This window comes from Sciurus carolinensis, chromosome 5 (assembly GCF_902686445.1).
Source record: "Sciurus carolinensis chromosome 5, mSciCar1.2, whole genome shotgun sequence".
NCBI classification, from domain to species: domain Eukaryota; kingdom Metazoa; phylum Chordata; class Mammalia; order Rodentia; family Sciuridae; genus Sciurus; species Sciurus carolinensis.
In genome coordinates, this window is record NC_062217.1 from 67,701,848 (window position 1) to 67,721,897 (window position 20,050).

The window sequence follows — 20,050 nt, forward strand, 5'->3', positions numbered from 1 at the left end:
TATTGCCTAAGAAAAGGAGAATGGAAGACCAATGGATCCACCATACTTTGGGGTGTTTCTCTGTTGAGGTCATGGCCACACCTTGTCCTTCATTGTAGCTGCTCTGAGGCCTTTCTTCTCTTTCCTAGAGTCTGCCTTGAGCATTGGCCCCTTTGTCCACGCAATTATCACTGGATCCTCTTCCAGACTTACCTCAATACATTTGGTTTCATGGCCACAGAAAGTATACATACTTGAAGTCTGACTCAGAGGGTACGTGACCACTTTTTTTTTTTCTTTTAATACAGCGGTTCATTACTCTTGCCAAATTATAGGCCTCTTGGCTAACTGGACACCCATCAAAAGGTTTGCCTGGTTCTTGCTTGATCAACCATAAACTGGGATTTCTCCAGAGTTCTGTATGGGCAACCACTGAACTTTATGCAAAAACATTCCACTATAGCCTTTTTATTAGTCAACTTGTGGAAAAATCTCTCAAAGACAATCCCTCCTGTCAAGACTAAAACTCCTAAAGAATTATAACTCAACCTTCTTTCTTCTTTCCTACTTTAACCTGTCTCATGAAATTGCCTTGTGAAAATTAGACATTTTTATTGGTTCGTTTTAGTTATATATGACAGTAGAATCCATTGTGATATAATTATAAAGCATGGAATAGATCTTATTCTAATTAGGACCCCATTCTTGAGGATATGCATGAGAGTGGGATTCACTTAGGTAGTTTCATATATGTACATAGGAAAATTATGTTAGTCATTCCACTGTTGTTCCTATTTCTATCCTCCTTCCCTTCCCTTCATTCCCCTTGAACTTCTATTCTCCACACCCCTTTATTGTGATTTAGTTTCCACACATAAGTGGACCTTTCGTTTTTTAGGATTGGCTTATTTCTCTTAGCATAACAGTCTCCAGATCCATCCATTTACTGGCAAATGTGACATTTCTTACAATATAATCTTGACTTAGGGTTACAGTAAAATATAACAATGCACAAATAAGCATCATACCTTAAAATAACCTAAACAAGAAAATATAGCTAGTTCCATGAGCAATATTTTCCCTTTTCTGTTTTGATTTCTTCTTAGATTTATCCATATCACAGTACCATTTCAGCTGAAGTATTTTTTTCCTTGTAGGTTTTATGGTTCCCACATTCTGTGAATGACTTACCATTTTTTGGTGTATGTTGGATTCCAATTTAAAAAAAAATAAAAATTATCTAAAATTTTGTTCCTAATACATTTTTGACCTTATCATGCCTGTAATAATTTTTTTCCCACATGGGTCATTATACTCTTTATAATAGGAAGAAATAACTTTCAGATGTAGGGAGCTCTTGGAATGTAAGTTTGAATCTTTTAGAAATTCAAATAACCCCAACTTTTGAATGCAAACGAAATACAGAGACTTGCAAATGTTTGTGCCTAGTAATAGAAATGTGAACTTTCATCCAAGGAATTTTTCAGTGTTTGAAAAATGCTGGTGAGAAAGCAAAATGGCACAGTTGCTTCGCAAGACAGTTTTGCAATTTCTTAGAAAACTAGACATACTTCTATCATACCATCCAGTAATACTACTCATAAGCATTTACCTAAATGAACTTACAACTAGGTACACACAAAAACCTGGACACAAATATTGATAGCTGATTTATTAATTATTGTCAAAATTTGTAAGCAACAAAGATGTTCTTCAATAGATGAATGGATAAACAGTCTGTGGTGTCTACAATGGAATATTATTGAATGATAAGAAGTGATCTATCAAGTCCCCAAAATACATAATAGGAAATAAATGCATATTGTTAAGTGAAAGAAGTCAATGTGAAAAGGCTACATAATGTATTATTCCATCCATATAGCATACTGGAAAAGACAAAACTATGGAGATAATAAAAGATCAGTGGCTGCAAAGGATTCAAGGGATGAGGTGGGAATAGAAGAGAGATGAAAAGGAGAAGCACGGGGGATTTTTACTGTAGTGAAAGTATTCTGCATGATACTGCAGTACTGGACACATGTCATTCATTAGTCCAAATCCATAGAAAGTACAACCAAAAGAGTGAGCCCAGTGTAAACTTTGAATATGAGTTAAGAATAATGTATCAATATTCATTCATCAGTTATCACAAATGTACCTCACTAATGCAAAATAATAGCAGCAGGAAAATTTGGGTGGAAGGTTGGGGCAAGGCAGGGGATATGTGGGATTCCTCTGTGCTTTCAGCTCATTTATCTATAAACCTTAGATCACTCTGAAAAGGTATTTTAATTTAAAACAAAGCAAAACAGGACAAAACTGAGTTCACTTCTTCTCAACTATAGCAATAAGAAAGTCTAAAGGGCTTTCAAGGGCACTTTGGGTAACTTCCTGGTTCTAGGTAGAACGGGGGCAGAATGAGCATGCATCAGCAGGTGTGCCTGGTGCCAGTATCTTTTTAGGTGCTTCCCATGCATTAGCTCAGTGGAGCCCTATAAGATGGGTATTATAGGAGGCACTGAAGCTTAGAAAGATTAAGCAATTTTCCCAAAACCACAGTGCCAGGAAACAGAAGAGCCAAATTCCGAATCAGGTCTTTATGGTGAAAGGAAGAAAAGAGGCACATTCCCTGTCCACTCCTAAGGGCAGGGGCAGGAATGCAACAAAGGAGTAAGAGGGAGATTTTCATTATCCTTTAAAGATCTCACTCTAGTTATAACTCTGTGGGCTCTAAAATCTGACACCATGGCAAGGCCACTGATTCTCCTGTGTCCATCCCAAGACTTCCCTGCTGGCCAGGATGCAGCTGGGACTTGGGGTCTCTTTAGAAGCTAGCTGTGAGTTTCTGAGTCAGAGGGAAAACACAGTTGGGGAAAAATACTTGTGTGGAAAGCTTGTGTCGAAGATCTGGCATTAATATTATATAATACAGAAAACACTTGCAACACTTGCAGCATTCTTTATGATCCTCTCAAGATATTTTTACTACAATTATGAGCAACAGCCCTTGAAAGATATGCCTGAGGCGCTCAATTTACTTGAGCAACTACCATATTCTTGTCTTTACTTCTGCTCTTACATTAAAAAAAAAAGGTTCAGAGCTCACATATTACCTTTGCTAATTTTGAAAGAGAAGGAAAACCTGCAGAATTGAAAGCTCAAATAGCTCACTTTAAAAGCACTTGAGAACAGAGAAAGTTTTATGTGATTACATTAATAGCAGTGACAAATGCATGTAAAACACTTAACCATGGTCTGTGATGCAAAGAAAACCCATTTGGGTGTCATTCATCTTTTTCACATTAGTACAATGAGTACTCTCTGCTTTATCTTCTCCGACAACACTTGAATTAGAAGGCTGCATTTTCCAGAAGAAAGCCTCCCAACTTTTCTTTCTAGCACCCTTTTATAGAAATAGAACTCTGAAATCCAACATATAACACAAAATCTTTCCCCCCCAATTCTACCTCTCTAAAAAGAATTTTTTTTTGAAAACACTCCTCTTTAAAGGGACATGATTTTTGTTTAGCGATCGATTATCTCTAGTACATTTCTTCCAAAGGAAATAAACTATGCAAAATAATCTATAACTCCTCAGAAGATATTCCCAAGGTCAGAGTCATGAAGAATAGAAGGAAAATAAGGGATTTTAAAGAAAATTGTGATAGGGTGTGGAGAAACGGGAGAGGAGAGAGGAGACAAATGAAGAAGAAACAGAAGAATTAGAAATTACTGCCCTGGACATGCTTCAACGCAGCTTTCCACAGCTGTAGATTCATAGAGTATTAAAAGTTCAAGAAACTTCAGCAATAATCTTCCCAACTTCTTTCTCCCTTCTTAACCAAGTTTTACAGGTGAGAGAAACTATATGATGTGGTTTAAAAAAAATGGATTTTATTGTGAGTCAGTCAATCTGCCTTCTGACCTTGGTAGATCACTAGACTGCTACAGCTTCCCATTTTCATACTAGAAAAAGCAGGAGTTGGAGTTGAAGATTCCATTGTCCCTTTCAGCTCTGACTTACCCAAAAATCTGTCCTAGAGAAGTTATTTGTGAAAAGTCACAAAGTTAGAGGTGGGGCCAGATTAGTTGGAGGGTCTCCTGAGAAATCATAAAGGTTTTTTATAGCTTCCTTTGGGTGGAATGGTGTTTGAAAATGTTTATTGTATGGCCTAATGCATCTTTCTGAGATGCTTTGTTTGCACAAACCTCTTTACAATTTTGTCCTTTTTCCCCCAATATTCCTGAGAAGGTCAAGTCAGCCTGTGTTAAGATATCCTAGCACTAGCAGCTGGTTCCTTTTACTGTGAAAATGCAAAACCTAGAAAAGAGCAGTGTGTTTACTAATGGGAGCAATGAAGTAGTGCCTCACTAGAGTAAAATGAGGAAATGAGGCAGGTAACAGTTTTGGAGGGTAGGCATGGAGAATCAGACCCTGTTTCCTCACTCCAACCTTGCCCCTCACCCACAGCTGCACAGAGGGACTCAGTGGACAGGAGGCCCAATGTTGACTGTCTCTCCTCTCTGCCCTCCAAATACACATTTAAAGACTCCCAAAGGGATTTCTTGCAAAATTGAGTCTCCAATGTGGAAGGAAATACTTCCAGATATTAAAAAAATAAACAAACAAAAAACACAACAAGCTTTAACATCACACAAAGGAAAAGAAATACTCAGATTTGAAACTGAAGGAATATTAAATAAGAGACAGAATTTTGGTTATACCAGATATGAATGCCAGTACTATAGGAAAGAACCTCATAAAACATATCAAGCCCAGGCAAAAATAAAACAAGCAAAAATAGAATATCATTTGAACTATAGCAGGCCCATAAATTCAGCTCCAAAATTATAAGCCAACACACATACCATATTGTACAACTGAGCCTGAAAAGGGGGAAATTAGCAATAAACCAAAAGCTTTTAAAAGTAGCATATTGAAGTAGGAAAAAGAATGCAAAGCTACAAAAGTCAGAATAAGTAACTATTTGGGAAGAAACACCAACAAAATATGTGATTTTCCTTTTTAAAGATTCTGGATCGCAGAGCATCTGAGACAGTGGATGAGTCAATATGGGTGGGTAGGTTCAGTATGTTTGACAAATAAGTTTTGCTTCTCACCAGGACATTTGGATGCTACATAAATAGAAACCTTCTTTTCATCTTGAGAAGCATAAGGAAGTGCTTTCTCAGAGAGAATATTTTCCTCAAATCACTTGGAAAAGAGAAAGAACATTTATTTCCATGTTTCTCATATCTAGCAAACTCTATTGACCTTAGATTGAACTTGAAAACATTGTTCTAGTACAGATTCTTTATAAATTCCAAACTTGACTTTCTTTACCATCTGTCCGTGGTCTTAGAGAAGTATCTTCTGTAGTACCTCCCTCTTAAAAAAAAAAAAAAATGCATTTTTGTCTTATTTGAGGGGGGGCAGTGAGATAGAAATTCTTCTGGCATAAATGCCTGGGTGTGAAGTGGGGCATGTGCAAGCAGAGCAGGCTGAGGGGCCTCCCCACAAACCTCTGTGGATGCAGACTGTGCCCTACCTGCTGGTGTTAAAAGAAAAAAAAAATCACAACAAAGCTAGTTTTGCAGGTCCTACCTAACTGACTTCATCTGCAATCCTAGAATCTACACACCAGTTTGAACCGAAAAGGGATTATGAATGCTTTGCCCCACTTCAAGCACAGGTTTATAACCAGAGAAAAGGAAATGACATTTAGGAAACGGAAGTAAGGCAATCAGACAGCCTGATTGGTTGCTGCTCCCGCAGTTGGAACAGTTGACCACTGTGATTGGCCAGCTACTCATTCCAAGAGTAGGTTCCAGTCTGTCTACACATCAAGTTGGGCTGCAGTTCACGATGTACCGAGAAACCTTTAGGGAAAAGTTAAAATACGTAGGGAGGCAACTTTAGGCCAGACAATTCCATTTAACACTGCGTTAGACAAAGCGAAGGCCATCTTGGCAGCCACTTTTTATGCCAAGGTGTTGTTTTACTTGGTTGATCCTACAGTTCACGCCTTCTGGAGTCTGATTGAGGAGTCCCAGTGCAGGGTTCACTGTGCCGGGCAGCCTGGAGTGCTGAGCTGCACTCACGTCCATTTCCGCCCAGTCTAGAAAGCTGCGGTACCGCAGCTCCAGGCGGCCACGTCGCTGCCTCTGTTGGCAAGACCCGAAGTTTGCAGTGTGAGAGGGGTGGGTTCTGTTTTGGGAAGGTGATACTTGGCTCTCTATTTGCTTGCTGTCTGCTCTTACCTACAGTGTTCAGAGCCCGTCGAAATTTGAAATTCAAATTTGCTGTTCACATCTGGTGTTATTAGACTTGTTTATTTCAAAAGTGGGGTGGGGAGGGGGAGGGCAATGGATATATATATATGTTTACTTTTTATTTTTTACTTTTTTCTGAAGAGTAAAAGAAATTGTCAAAAGGAAACGGATTAGGGGTTTGTGTTGTTCAATTTATTTGTTTCTTGGCTTCTATTCTCTGAATTTCTCTTATTTAGGCTCAGACCCACAGTTGGAGCTAGAATACAGATCACTATCCTTAGAAGGAAACTGAATAATTAAAGGTCATTCAATATACCGTCATTCTTTTATATAACCTCCAAGGGAAAGGCACTTAGAGCTAACAATGCTATACGGTTCAATTTTGTAAAAGTGGAATTATAATTGTAATCCTAGAATGCTGTACTTTCTACTCAGCCTAGGTTCTAATGCTTATTCTTCAATAGTTGCCTTTATGTTTATTTGCCAGGGTATATAATAGGGTGAACATTCTATGGCCTTGTATCTTCAAAGAGCTGATGTTTGAAAATCTCCAATATTTGTATTTACTTACTTTGCAAGTACTTACTTAATTGCCAAATATACATATAGTTTTAGTAAACATATATACTTAACTGTCAAACATTTATATTTAATTACTATATAGATGTCTCTCTGAAACACATTCTGCTTTCAAAACTCAGATTTTTCTCATGTTTTCTTTTAGATCAAGCTCAAATACAAACATGATATCATATCATTGTTATTCACTTATTAAGTACAATTCTATGAATATTAAATATTCCATGAGTATGGTACCAAACATAGGAATTCCATGGATTTTGTGTAGTAACCCTTTCTTACCTGCCTATAAACATCTATTGGGGAAAGACAGTGACATATATGTTCATATTTCTCCTATTGGGAAATGTTTGGTTGAAAGAGTAGAAGAATTTCTTTACTCTGAGGCAGGGATCATCAAGTGAACAAGGAGAACTACAGACTTGAGTTCTGCTAACCAAAATAGATACTTTAACTCTGGGTTAGGCTATGAGAACTAGAAATGTTTGATTTATATTTCTTATTGCTTTGTGTCTAAAGCACTTCCCAAAGGATTCCATATGATGTTACTCAGAAAATAAAAAAATTTATATCATAAAAGTGGGGTAAGCTTAAAAGTATTCGGAGTGTCACTGAATGGTAGAGTGCATGAGGCCCTGGGTTCAGTCCCGACATGGAGGGGAAACAAGTATTTGGAATATAGTTGCTGCAAGTGACTCGATCAAGGACTATGTCACCTCTGGCGCCACCTGGCTGACCAAGACCCAGAGCATCCTTATCTCTCAGCACACCAGATAGATCCAAAACCTAGTGCAACAGCCCTAGCTCTGGGAGGCTCAAAGCAGGTTAGCTTCCACATTTCTCCCTATCTTGATCAATTTCATTCAAGACATAAATATTTAATAAAACTCCAAAACACACCGTTACTGGGTTCTAAAATGCCCTACATGTAGTGATCAGAGCTGTTGAAGACATGAAATAAAAATCTGGCATTTGAATATCTGAGTTTATTGTTATTTTAAATGTGCATCTAAGAAAAAATGAATTAGTCGTCGTCTTTACTCCAGATATTTTATCATGTTCTGGCTGTCTGTATAACTTACTCAGGATTGCCACCATTCTGAAATCATCCCTTTATTGTCCCCAGTTAAAACTTCCATTTTCAGATCATTAAAGTAATTTAGGTTAAGAGGAGAATAATGTTTAACTCCATCCATTTACGAGAGTTTGTGACTATAAATCAATGTTTAATTATTAGAAGTACAGTGAAGCAGCAGGCATTCTTAATTTTCTCACAAACTCTCTAGGACTTCCTCTTTTTATTTATCTCCTTTTTTAGAGAGTGGATATAGGGAAGAAAGTTTTCTGTGCCAAAGAATCCTATAAGCAATCTTTCCTCTTACTCTCTGGAATTTTCTTTCTTCCCAAGTTTGGGAAGAAAAGAGTCACCAGTTTGAAAGAGTAGTGTGTATTGGCAAAGGTAGTTCAATTATGAAAATTTAAGTTTGATAAGAAGTGGTTCTTTTATCCCTTATTAAATTGTCTTGGGAAGATTAATTTTGAGCTAAAAACATCAAATGCCTGAAATCTCAGCTCCATGTTCAAGAATAGATACAATGATTTTAATATCATGAAGACAAACTAGCTTAGCTCCCTTTTATAACTGATGCTTGCCGCTCATTGATATAGAAGACCAGAAATGTCATTGTGAGAATAGCTGTATGTCTAACAGAAAAAACAGACTAAGAATCTGAAAAACTTGCATTTGAATCCTGACTTTTGGCTACTTCCCAGATGGGTGATTTTGTCTTGATTACTGAAGTTCCCTGAATTGTCTCTGCTTCCTCATCTGTAAAATGAACTATTAACCCTACTCAAAGATGCTGATGTGCCAAATGAGCTTTGAAAGTGTTTGAGCACATAGAATTGCATCTGTAAGTAGTAGTATAAAATTAAATGGATGATGCTAGGTTTTAGTTTCTTTAAGATATTCCTTAGGCCTCTACCTTGCCATGAAATGTCAGACATAAAAACACCTTTATACCCTCATCTTGAGGTAGAAAAGAGATAAAGTAGGACTGGCCTCTAAATTTAGTCTCATCTCAAAGTTGTAGTAGCAAGCCAGGCTTCCCTGGGGAGCGAGGAATCCATACAGGGTACATTCTACCATTCTGGACACCTACTATCTCAGAAGCAAAGCCTGGGTCAAGATCAGTCTTGGGATGCTTCTGTTTCCTCATTAGGACCCAATCTCTACTCCCACTGCATGTTAAGGTTTTATATGTGCCCCCGCAAAAAACCCCCACAGTGCTGGCGATTAAACCCAGGGCCTTACACAAACATGCTGGGGTAAGTGCTATAATACTGAGCTACATCCTAGACCCTTTAAAAAGAAATTTTATTTTGAGACAGGGCTCACTCCATTGCCCAGGCTGACCTCAAACTTGTGATCCTCCAGCTTTAGCCTCCCAAATAGTTGAGATTACAGGCATGCACCAATGCACATATGGAACTTTGAAAAAATACTGATAGTGAGGTTTTCACCCCAGAGATTTTGATTCATACGATGTGGGTTAGGGACCGGGCAACACTAATATTTTAAATACTCCAACTGATCTCAATGTGCAGTCAGAACTGAGATTCACTGGTCTAGACATTGCAGGTATGTCACCTAGAGATGTTAAAAAGTCCAGGTTATAGTTTGAGGTATCTGATGACCTGATCCTGAAGAACCCTCCCTTTCTCAGATGCTTCAGTCATTGAGACAAGAGCAGAGAGAAGGGATTGAGGTGATGACTTCTTCCAAAAAGAATAAAATTAGTTCCACCTGGAGCAGTTCCCAGGCATTGATAAAGAGCCTTTTCTTGCCTACCTACCCATGGGTTTCGGTTTTCTAAATAGCTGTTGAATAACAGAATACTGCAGATTTTTTTACAACATAACTCAAGAAGCCTCATTTAAGCTGATATCATTTTGGATTTTTAAATCTTCTGCCTACATTTAGTTTCCTGATTTCTGAATTAAGAAGTACTTAGAATGTAATGACTTACTTAGATCGCTTGTTCTCTAATGGTGGTTACAGAGCTGTGCTCTTAAACCACTGCACACCGAAGATATTTTGATCAAGTTGCAGTCAATTGTCTTAAAAAGCCCAAGTCAGAAAGCAGTGTGAAAGCATTCAAATGATGGGAAGAGAAGCAGGCTGTCTTGATTTCCAGTCCTCTCTATTAATCAAACCACATAATAAGAGAAGGCTACTCCTCTCCTGAAAATGGTGAAATACGTGTTTTTCTTCTTTCTTTTACTGATGAAGATCTCTGACCAGTTGTAATGACATTTATTCGTGGTGTCCTCTGAGAAAATCCTTTTCACCTAATAAAATCTAATTTCTACTTTCATTCTTGTCTATTTACAGCCCCAAATAAACTGAAAGTTCTTTTGCTAGATACTGTGGGAATGGTCCCTACTCTTCTTAGTGAACAGTTTCAGGCTGGGCAAATGGTAATGTGAGGCGTTTTAATAGTGTAGAACAATGTCTGTCCTGAAATTTTTATATAGTTAGGAAATAACTTAAGAACTGTTTCCATTTTTATGCAAACAACGTAAGGAAAAGATTCATTTAATCAACTAATACCAAGTCAAAGTCATAGGGCTTCACTGTCTTTATATTACTCTCCCCAAAGATATTAATATTAATCATCAGGGAGAACATTGATAACCCATGGAGGTCCAATGGAACCCAAATGGGCTGGATTTCCTCCAGTTAATTTGAGTAGAAAAGCATAAGAATGGTTATAAAAATAAGATCCTACTAAATCAGAACCTAGCTGGTGACTGTGGAGTAAACAAAGGAAGACACTTTTAACATCTAACTTTCAGATCGAGGCTGCGGTGGGCACCGTGGTGGTTATCCCCATAAAGGAGCTCACATCAGAAAGTGAACTTTCAAAGTTAATTACTAGTTTACTCTGCATAGTGGATTCCTTCATTCCACAGATATTTATTAGGTGCCAAGCACTTATTTGACCCAGCACAGTGAGTTTATTGGAGGTGCAATATCTTGTTAGGCAAGCCTGGCAACTCTGGGCAAGTGGATCAGCTGGACTTAGTGTACCCTGAATTTAAAACAACCTCTGCATCCCTGATCCTCTGGCAACCTTATAAATTATTTGAAAGCTTTTTGGAAAATCATCCACTTATTTTAGCATTCAACTTTATTTTTACGAATTTAGTTTGTCCCATGTTGCAATTTTTTACATTTTGTTTCTATCTGTAGTACCACTTATTTCAGTGATCTATTTCTTGGATTTTGTGTTAACTCGCCTTATAATTTTATTTGGTAGAGGCTTATTAATATACTGTAGTGTTTATCAGCATAAAAATTATCTTATATACACAGATCACTGTTATATATCATAGATAAAAAACATGTTTTTAAGTGAAACAAGCAAAATGAAAACAGTATTATATTACTTGGATTAAAAAGTATGGGAGTGGGATAAGTAGAGGGACTATAGAAGAAAGTTAATATTCATTGCCTCCTTTTTTAGCATTAACATTCTTTATTATGATTAACTTTAATAGTAATAATAAGTAACTTTAACTGAATTAAAGGGAATCCAGATTGATAGCTAGACAGGGTTCACACACTGGGGGCCTGTTTTCAAGACAGAACGGTCTCAGCCTTGCAGACTTGGGCTTCAGTCCTACAGAACTTGATTGTGCTTCTGATAACTGGCAGTGTGTCATCAGGGTGGATTGCCAGAACACTTAGGGGAAGTCACTTGATCAACTTGTCCTTGGCACAATGGCCATTCTGAAAATAGACATACTCAAGTGAAATGAGTTATTCTGAAAACTTATTCCAATGTTCAGTTAACCGAGTGTATGCTGTTTGAAAACGCTTTTTTTCTTTTTAAGTGTGGAACTGTTGTATGTTGAAGTGAAAAGTTCTCCCTGAATGACAGCATTTAGTTTTTAGTCCTGGTCTTCCTGTGATCTCAAGTGGCCTTCTGGACCTGACTCTTCTGCCCTAATCAGTCGGTGATTTCCCAGGGCTCAGGGCATATGCCAAAGCAGGATAATCTCTATGTCTGGAGGAGAAAAGATACCCAGGGAACATTAGACAAATTTTCTAGCACAAATGCACCCACATAAAAAACTAGGAAAAAATCATTTTGTAGCAAATGTGACATATATAGCATTATTTTTTTATTATAAAACAAGTTTTTGCAAATGCGAAGATAAATGAACAAATTCTCAAATGGGGAAATAAATTCCCAATCTCATACAATTTTCATTAACTGAGACAGGAGCATCATATATTTGTCACAAGGTATCTAAGTGAGATTAGCCGATTTTGGAAACCAGCAAGAGAGGACCCCACCTCCTGTATATTAGAAACATTCATCATTATTCCTGGTTTTCTGATCATCAAGAGCATCACTTTAACCTAAAATAAGTAGATTTGCTAGGAGCACTTGTGATACCTCCTCACTGCCTGAAAGTGTCATGTGCTATGCTTGCTTAGTTTATAGCTTTCAGCTACTGTTAGACTCAGTACAACTGCCCATACCTGGTACCATTCTTTAACCTCTGGACTTCACCTTTTAATAGCTCCACTTCATCTGCTGGCCAGGCACTACTCAGTAACTTAGGACATAGAAATTGTGGCTGAGAGTAAGGTGGAAGCAACAGGGACAAGGGGAAAGGACAAATTCATGAACTAGTTAAAAAAAAAAAACAAAAAAAAACAGGAATAGTATGAGAAGAAGAGAGATTCAGTGATTCAGTTCTGAACATGTTGTCTGAGGTATCTGAGAGATACCAAAGAGAGATCTCATGAAGTGCTTAGTAATAGTCATCTGAAATTATGCAAAGAGATTGGGGTAGCAGATACATATTCAGTTGTCATTAACATAAAGATGGGAATCCAGCCATTCATGGGTGTGGACAGGATTGCTTAACACTTGTTTGTAGTATGTGATAAGTAGGCCCCAACTTGAGTCCTGAGTAACCTGATTTTTTTCAGGGTTGGGTCAAAGAGGAAGAGCTAATAAAATAGCCACAGAGGGTGAAGGAAAATTGGGACAGTGCCTTTGTTCAGAATGATCCCTTTCCTGGAGTAACCTCCCTCTCCTCTTCACACAGTAAAATACAACTAATCCTTCAAGACATCTCAAATGTCTCTTTGGAGAAGCAAACTTTCTTGACTCATCCTCCACTTCCCTTCAGCATGGCACGTAAAAATTCCATCACTCTCCATTATGTTAAGCAAAATAAGCCAGACTCAGAAAGTCAAGGGTCGTATGTTTTCTAGCATATGTGGAAGCTGGAGAGAAAACGGAGGTGAGGTGGGAAGGGGGGTCTGGGAAAAGGGAATAGAACCAGGTAGAGTAGAAGAAGGGGGAGGGGAGAGAGAAGGGATAGGGAAAATACTGCGGAAGGAAATTGACTGAATTACATGCATGTAGGAATATGTCACAATGAAGTCATGATTATATATAACACACCAATAGAAATTAATTAAAATTTTATTCCTCTCTATTCTCTGCTTCTATAGTACTTCAAACATAAGCAAAAAAAAAAAAAATGTAATTTAGGGGTAGGGAGTGTAGCTCAGTGGTGGAGTCATTGACTAGTTTGCATGAGGCTCTGGGTTGGATCCCCAGCATATTAAAAAAAAAATTGTGAACATGGCAACATCTTGCCACCCCTCCCCATTTTCTCTACTAATAGAGCAGGGACATGGAAGGTGATTCTATTATACCTTTGTTTCCTAGCATCAAGTAGCACCTTTGAAAGGGCCAATAACTGTTGAATTGATTTTGTTCACTTGACATTGCAAAACTTGTTCCTCATTCTGACAAAGATTTAGGCCTAGTGATATATACATGATTCAGAAAAAAATATCAGTAAGTGTTTAAAAACCCTTGGTTTACAATGGAATCTATTATTTTGTATAATATTGCAAGATAATTAGTTTATTATTCATGCCACACCCACTTCCCAAAAGAATCTGCGAGAGCTTGCAATGAGTCACTTGAATAATTACATCTTTAAAAGGAACATCATGCTTTTGAGAAAGGTGATAACGTTATCTGATAAATTGAACCAAGGAAAGTTGCTGAAACTGAGATTAAGATACAGTTTTGCACTTCTTAGCAGACTAGGCGATATGGTTTTTATTTTTTTGAAAAGCCCTTGGGGTTCTGTGGGACTTTGTGTAGGTGGATGACAACACATAGGCTCTTGACAGACATGCTAAAATTTTGCTAGACTTCATTCTTTCAGACTGTTTGTCTGCAAAGCTCTCTGTAGTGTCCTTAAAAGTGATCTGTGAATTAGTACTAAAGCAAAGAAAGCTCAAGAAGCCTCTTCCCCTGAAATGAGGACTCTTTAGAAGATCAACTTTTTTCACACTATCTCATATTTGTGCTTTTAGGAAAAATTGCTGGAGAACACATAACCAAAAAAGTTACCAGAACTTCAAGAACTATTATTTTTTCTGTTTATTAAAACAGAAATTAAATGAATATTATTTTAAGAGAAGGCATTAAGATCTGCATAAACTCACTTGTTTAGTACAGAAGCACTGCTTTGGAGACACCTGTTTGAAATGTTTTGCAGTCACCAATGGAAGATGGGGAACCTCTATCCTAAGTTAGTTGGTTTTCAAAGTTGTTATTGTAATCTATTTGCTTAGTTGCAGTTGGTTGTAGCTCTTTGTTCAAAGAACTCATGATCTCAAAATCAGCAAAGCAGAGCTCTGATGAAGTTTGTTACTGAAGCCTATCTTCTGGAGGTCAGGAGAAAACCTAATCATAAAGTCTGTTATCCTCCCACCAAAATTATACTAAAGAGAAAATATAATTAAATATCACTAGTTTTCCTGCATGATGATAAGTAGCTTGGTGTTTAATATTAGCATTGGCATAGTCATTTAAATATCCAGATAGAATTTTTATTAATAATGTCTTTAGCTCTCCTTCATTTCTTAATGTTGGTGGAATGCAGAGAGTTCAATTATCTCAGTGTATTCTAAGCATATACACATGCTCAACATATCACAGCTAAAATCATGTATGGGAAGGAACAAGATTTTCCTCCTTCACAAGCCAGCACCTCTGAATCAGCACTCAGTATCACTATGGGATGTCTCTCAGCTCATGGATTATCTGCTTGGTGATGTGACATACATCCTGAACCCTGAGAATTTGCTAGTGATTTGAGATCCTTGAGGGCAGAGACAACTTCCTGCCAATCCTTGATTTCTGACAAAGCACAGTCTGAGTAGGTCCCTATCCAACTATAAAAGAGGAATGATTTCTTGCTGTCTTCTCCAACCTCCACCCCCACCCCTGCATCCCCCCATGGCCTACTCTCCCCCTGTCATCATAAATTCTCTCTCCTTAATTCCACCCAGGTCTCCACCTGGATTTGCCAGTGGCCTTTTACAAATGCTATTCCCTCTGTCTAGAATGTTCTTCCCCACCCTTTGCTCACTGGGACATACTCATTTTACAAGTTGTATGGTTTTTTGCCTCTTGAATGGGAATACTCGATAACTCTCCAAGCTTGCGATAAGTATTCTTCAAAATGCGTTCCCGTAACAATGACATCACAGCTCTCATCAAATGCTGTTGTAATTGAATTATCCCCACTAAATTGAAAACTTGAGGTGGCAGGCAGGGTATGTTGTTTTATTCACCTGTATATCCTCAGGGTCTGAGAGTTAGTAGGTGCTCAATAAATACGTGGATGAATAAACAACTGCATGAATGAATAAGCACAATTACCAGGAATCCTTTCTCAAGAATCTTTTCTGTCAGCATTTCCTCAGCAATTACAACTTCGTTGTTGGCACAGAAGCATTGTGTTAGGTAAATCCCTGTAACTGTGTGTATTAAAAAAAAAAGAAAATTGCTGAACTTGCTCACAAATCTAGAAGTGCCCAGGATTTACTCTTGCAGCAGTATTCCCAACATCCTGTTCTGTGTAGACGAAGGTGGAACTCTGACTCCTGTTAGGGGCTGAAACCCACCTGGCCCTCCTTCAGTGATCACCTTCTCCACTGTTGGTTGTTATGTCCTGACTATGGACATGTAGTCTCTGTATTTTCATGCATCCAACAAGCATTGATTAAGAGTATCTTATAATAATAATCTTTTTCTTTTATAAGAAAAACCGCAAACTTGCCATTTAGCCAGTCAAAATCAGAATTCCACTGAAGAAGGTCATCAACTCAATAATCATGCCCAACAAATGCCAGACAGAGAATGGGTAAAGGGAAAACCCTTATAAATCATTCCCAGAGCATGCTTTAAGTTATAAATATGTATTGGCAAAATCCTTTGATCAAATCTCAATATGTGTCTTTCCTCCCGGTAAGGAACCATCCCCACCCTCTCTCAAAAAACAGATTGAAGCGCACTTAGAGCCATCTGGAGGAAGACGCGGGCTGATTAGGGTTCAGTCTTTCCTTGGAGAACAGCTTACACAAAATTACACTGAATAGCGTTTCAGAATCAAGCTGCTTTTCCCTTTTCTTTTACAATATGCACTTTACGGGATGCAGAGTGATCTCTCCTAAGACATTTCTCTCCTTTATTTCCTAGTCCCTTTCTGACAGCAGTTCTTTTCTTTGCAGAGAAATGAGGCTTTTCTTTCATTGCCTCTATTCCCTTGATGACATGAAGTGTTCAATCACAACCAATTTACAGATAATGTTGTGCTAGTTTCTTGCGTGTGTTTGTCAGTTTCGTCACCTGGGCCAGATTGTCAAATGCATGCCCTAGATAACGTTGCCACCTTAGTCAACAAGTTTCATCATGCTTCTAAATGGAAATGTTCTGGAAATTTTTCTCTTGGCTCCTGATTTTCTTGCCTGCAATGTTTTGGACGACTTGGAATTAGATTTTCTTTGCCTGGCCAGTGCCTTGTGCTCTGTAGACACTCTAGTTACACAGTTAACCCTATTTGTTCAATCAGCTTGTGGGCAGGGTGTCAAATTAATTTCCCAAGTCACTATATATAGGTCATCAGCTGGGAAATGCAGAAGAGATAAGAACAAAGCAAATTTGCATGGGCAGGTCAGAAGACCTTGTAGAGGCCCCTAACTCAGGGAACAGCTTGAGACATTAACAGTGGCAGTCAGCAGAGCAAGAGCTCATAAGACAGTTCCTGCTTTCCCCGCAAAGGCAAGAGTCCGTCATTCCATTTTTCTACACTGTTTGAGTAAAAGAGCTTAATAAATTTTGCTTAGAAGTATATAGCACAACTGTGGTTGCAATAATTTGGTTTTGGTGAGGGGAGGGATTGGTGCAGGGGAAGAGTTTAGTGCTAGCTTTGTGAATCTCATCAATATTGGTGACCTAAATTACCTTGCTAAAAATAAAGTGAAAGATAAGAGGCAAGGTAGCTACCAACGAAAGACTTCTAATCTCCAGATCTCTGCCCCAGTATTTAAGCAGCCAGACTCTGGTTTTCTCTCTTAGTCAACAACAGGAGCTGCGTGGGTGTACTTGTGGCCTTCCCCCACCCCATAAGTGGACAGCCCTAACAAAAAAGTTAGCATGTCCCCAAACTGACTGCAAGAAGGTGGCATCTGTGTCTATAGTTGGCTACAGATCAGTCAGGGGGAAGCAGTAGTTAACAGGAGTTAGAGGTAAAAGTTCTGGTTCTCTGATCTTCAGGAAGGCTGGCTTCCTAAGCCTGTGACCATGGGCACTCGGAGATGGGTTTTCTTTGGACAGGGCCTTACATTTAAAAGTCTTGTGCTTGGCTTAGTACCCTGAGGTAGCCCTCCTGATATTCTTAAAATTTTTTGAGCAAAGAAACTCACATTTTTATTCTGCATTGAAACTTATGCAGCCAGTCTGACTCCAAGATGTATTTTTTTAATTAATCATGAAAAAGCAATGCAGAAAACTGTATATAGTATGTACTAAAAAACAGAGCTCTATATTTTAACCACCCCACAAAACACACACACACACACACACACACCCCTCTATATCTGTATCGATAAGTAGTTTTTATAAACATTAAATAAGAGCACAGACTCTAGATCTAGATTGCCTTGATTTGAAACCTTCATAGGAAAGTTATTATACCTTTCAGGGGCCTCAGTGTTCTTATCTGTGAAATGAAGTAAAAATAGTACCTACCTTATAGTGTGGCTGTAAGAATTAATGATTTAAGAAATGGAAAATACTTAGAGTGCTTTTTGGTTCTTAGGAAAGCCATATTACCTATTATGTATTACTAATTCACATTATTATTATTTAATTAGATTATCTCAGGAAAACTCTATAATAAACTAGTAAAAGTGATTCACTCTGGAAAAAGGGATGAGGAAACACTGGTTGTAATAGAAGTGGATTTTGTGAGAAATTTACACAATTTTAGGAACACTTTTAAGAAAAATAATACAAGTAAAAAATAAAGTAAGTGTTTATTTAGAAAGAAAACATTTTAGTATTCACAAATACTACATAGTCCAGAAAATATAAAATCGTATCTTATTTATTAATTGGTGAATAAACCTCTGAAACACTTTCCCATATTTTTTGTTGCATAATCTTGGATTGCCTCATTGTGGGACAATAATTCTATAATAATCTTTTCTTCTGTGAGAATACAAAGATAATTCAGTTTTCTCTATATATTTTTAATCCATATTATAGAAACATTATTAATATATCATAAAAATTATCATTTGTAAGTGGGCAGTTTCACAATCTTTAAGTAAGTTTATAGTTGTGCAATATGTTTTAAAGTCTTTCCATCAACCCAGAAAATTCTGTTATGACTGTTTGTGCTTATTTTGTAAAATTTATTCCTAAACATTTTATTCTTTATAATGCTATTGTGAGTTGAATCATCTGAATTTTATTTGCTGTTTGCTTGTTGATAATATTTTCATATATGGTTGATTATTTTTCTTGATCTTGTATCCTGCAACCTTGCAGATATGTTTTGTTTTGTTTTGGAATTTGTGTGTGTGTGTGTGTATTTATGTATTTCTTATGATTTTCTACATTTAGGATCATGTTGTCTACTAACAAGAACAATTTTACTTTCTCCTTTGCAATTTACATGCTTTCATTTTTTCATGCCTGCTTTATTGCACTGGCTGGAAGCTCCTATATGATGATGAATAGAGAGTGAGAATGGAAATTCAACTTGTTCCTTATCTTAGGAAAAAAGCAATCAGTATTTCACCATATGATGCTAGTGCTGTGACTTTTTGTTATTGTTGTCTGTTTTAATATCCATTAATTAAGGAAACTCCCTTCTCTTCTTAGTTTGTTGAGAGTTTTTATCATGAATTAACATTGGATCTTGTCAGATGCTTTTGTTGCATTTACTGATATGATCATGTAGATTTGTCCATTATTCAATGAATATGATTTATCACTTTAATTGAATTTCAGACATTAAACCAACCTTGCATTCCTTGGAAAAGTATATACTCCTTTTTTTTTTGTGATGCTGAATTTGGTGTTTTATTATTTTGTTAAAGATTTTTTGCATCTATATGTATGAGGAACATTGTCCTATAATTTTCATTTTATGATTTCTTTGGATAATAATGACTTCATAGAAAATTTTCCTTCTGCCTCTATTTTCTGAATGAGTTTGAGTGCAAGTGATATTACTTCTCTGTTAAATATTTGAGAAAATTCACCAGTAAAGTCATTTAGACTTGGACTTTTCTTTGAGGAATTACTAATTCAGTTTCTGAGTTTTTAAAATAAATCTGTGTTAGTTTTCCAGCATTATAATGAAATACCTGATACAATTAACTTATAAAGAAAAAATGTTCATTTTGTATCTCAGTTTTGGTGGTTCCAGTCCATGGTTGATTAGCCCCATTGCTTTGAACCTGCAGCAAGATTATATACTTCATGGCAGGAGCACATGACAGGAAGGCATAGCAGAGCAAAACTGCTGACCTCATGACCAGGAAGAAAAAAAAAAAAAAAAAAAAAAGAAAGAAAGAAAATGAGAGAGGAAGGGACTGGGGTCTCACAATCCTCTTTTGGGAAAATACCTTCAATGCCTTCCACTAGGCCCCGCCTCTCAAAATTTCTACTACCTCCAAATGATCCCACCCTGGGAATCAATCCTTTAACACATGGATGGGCCTTTTTGGAACACTAAACATCCAAAGTTTAACAAAGTCTATTTTGATATTCCATTCTTGGTGGGATACAAAGCATTTGACTCACACACA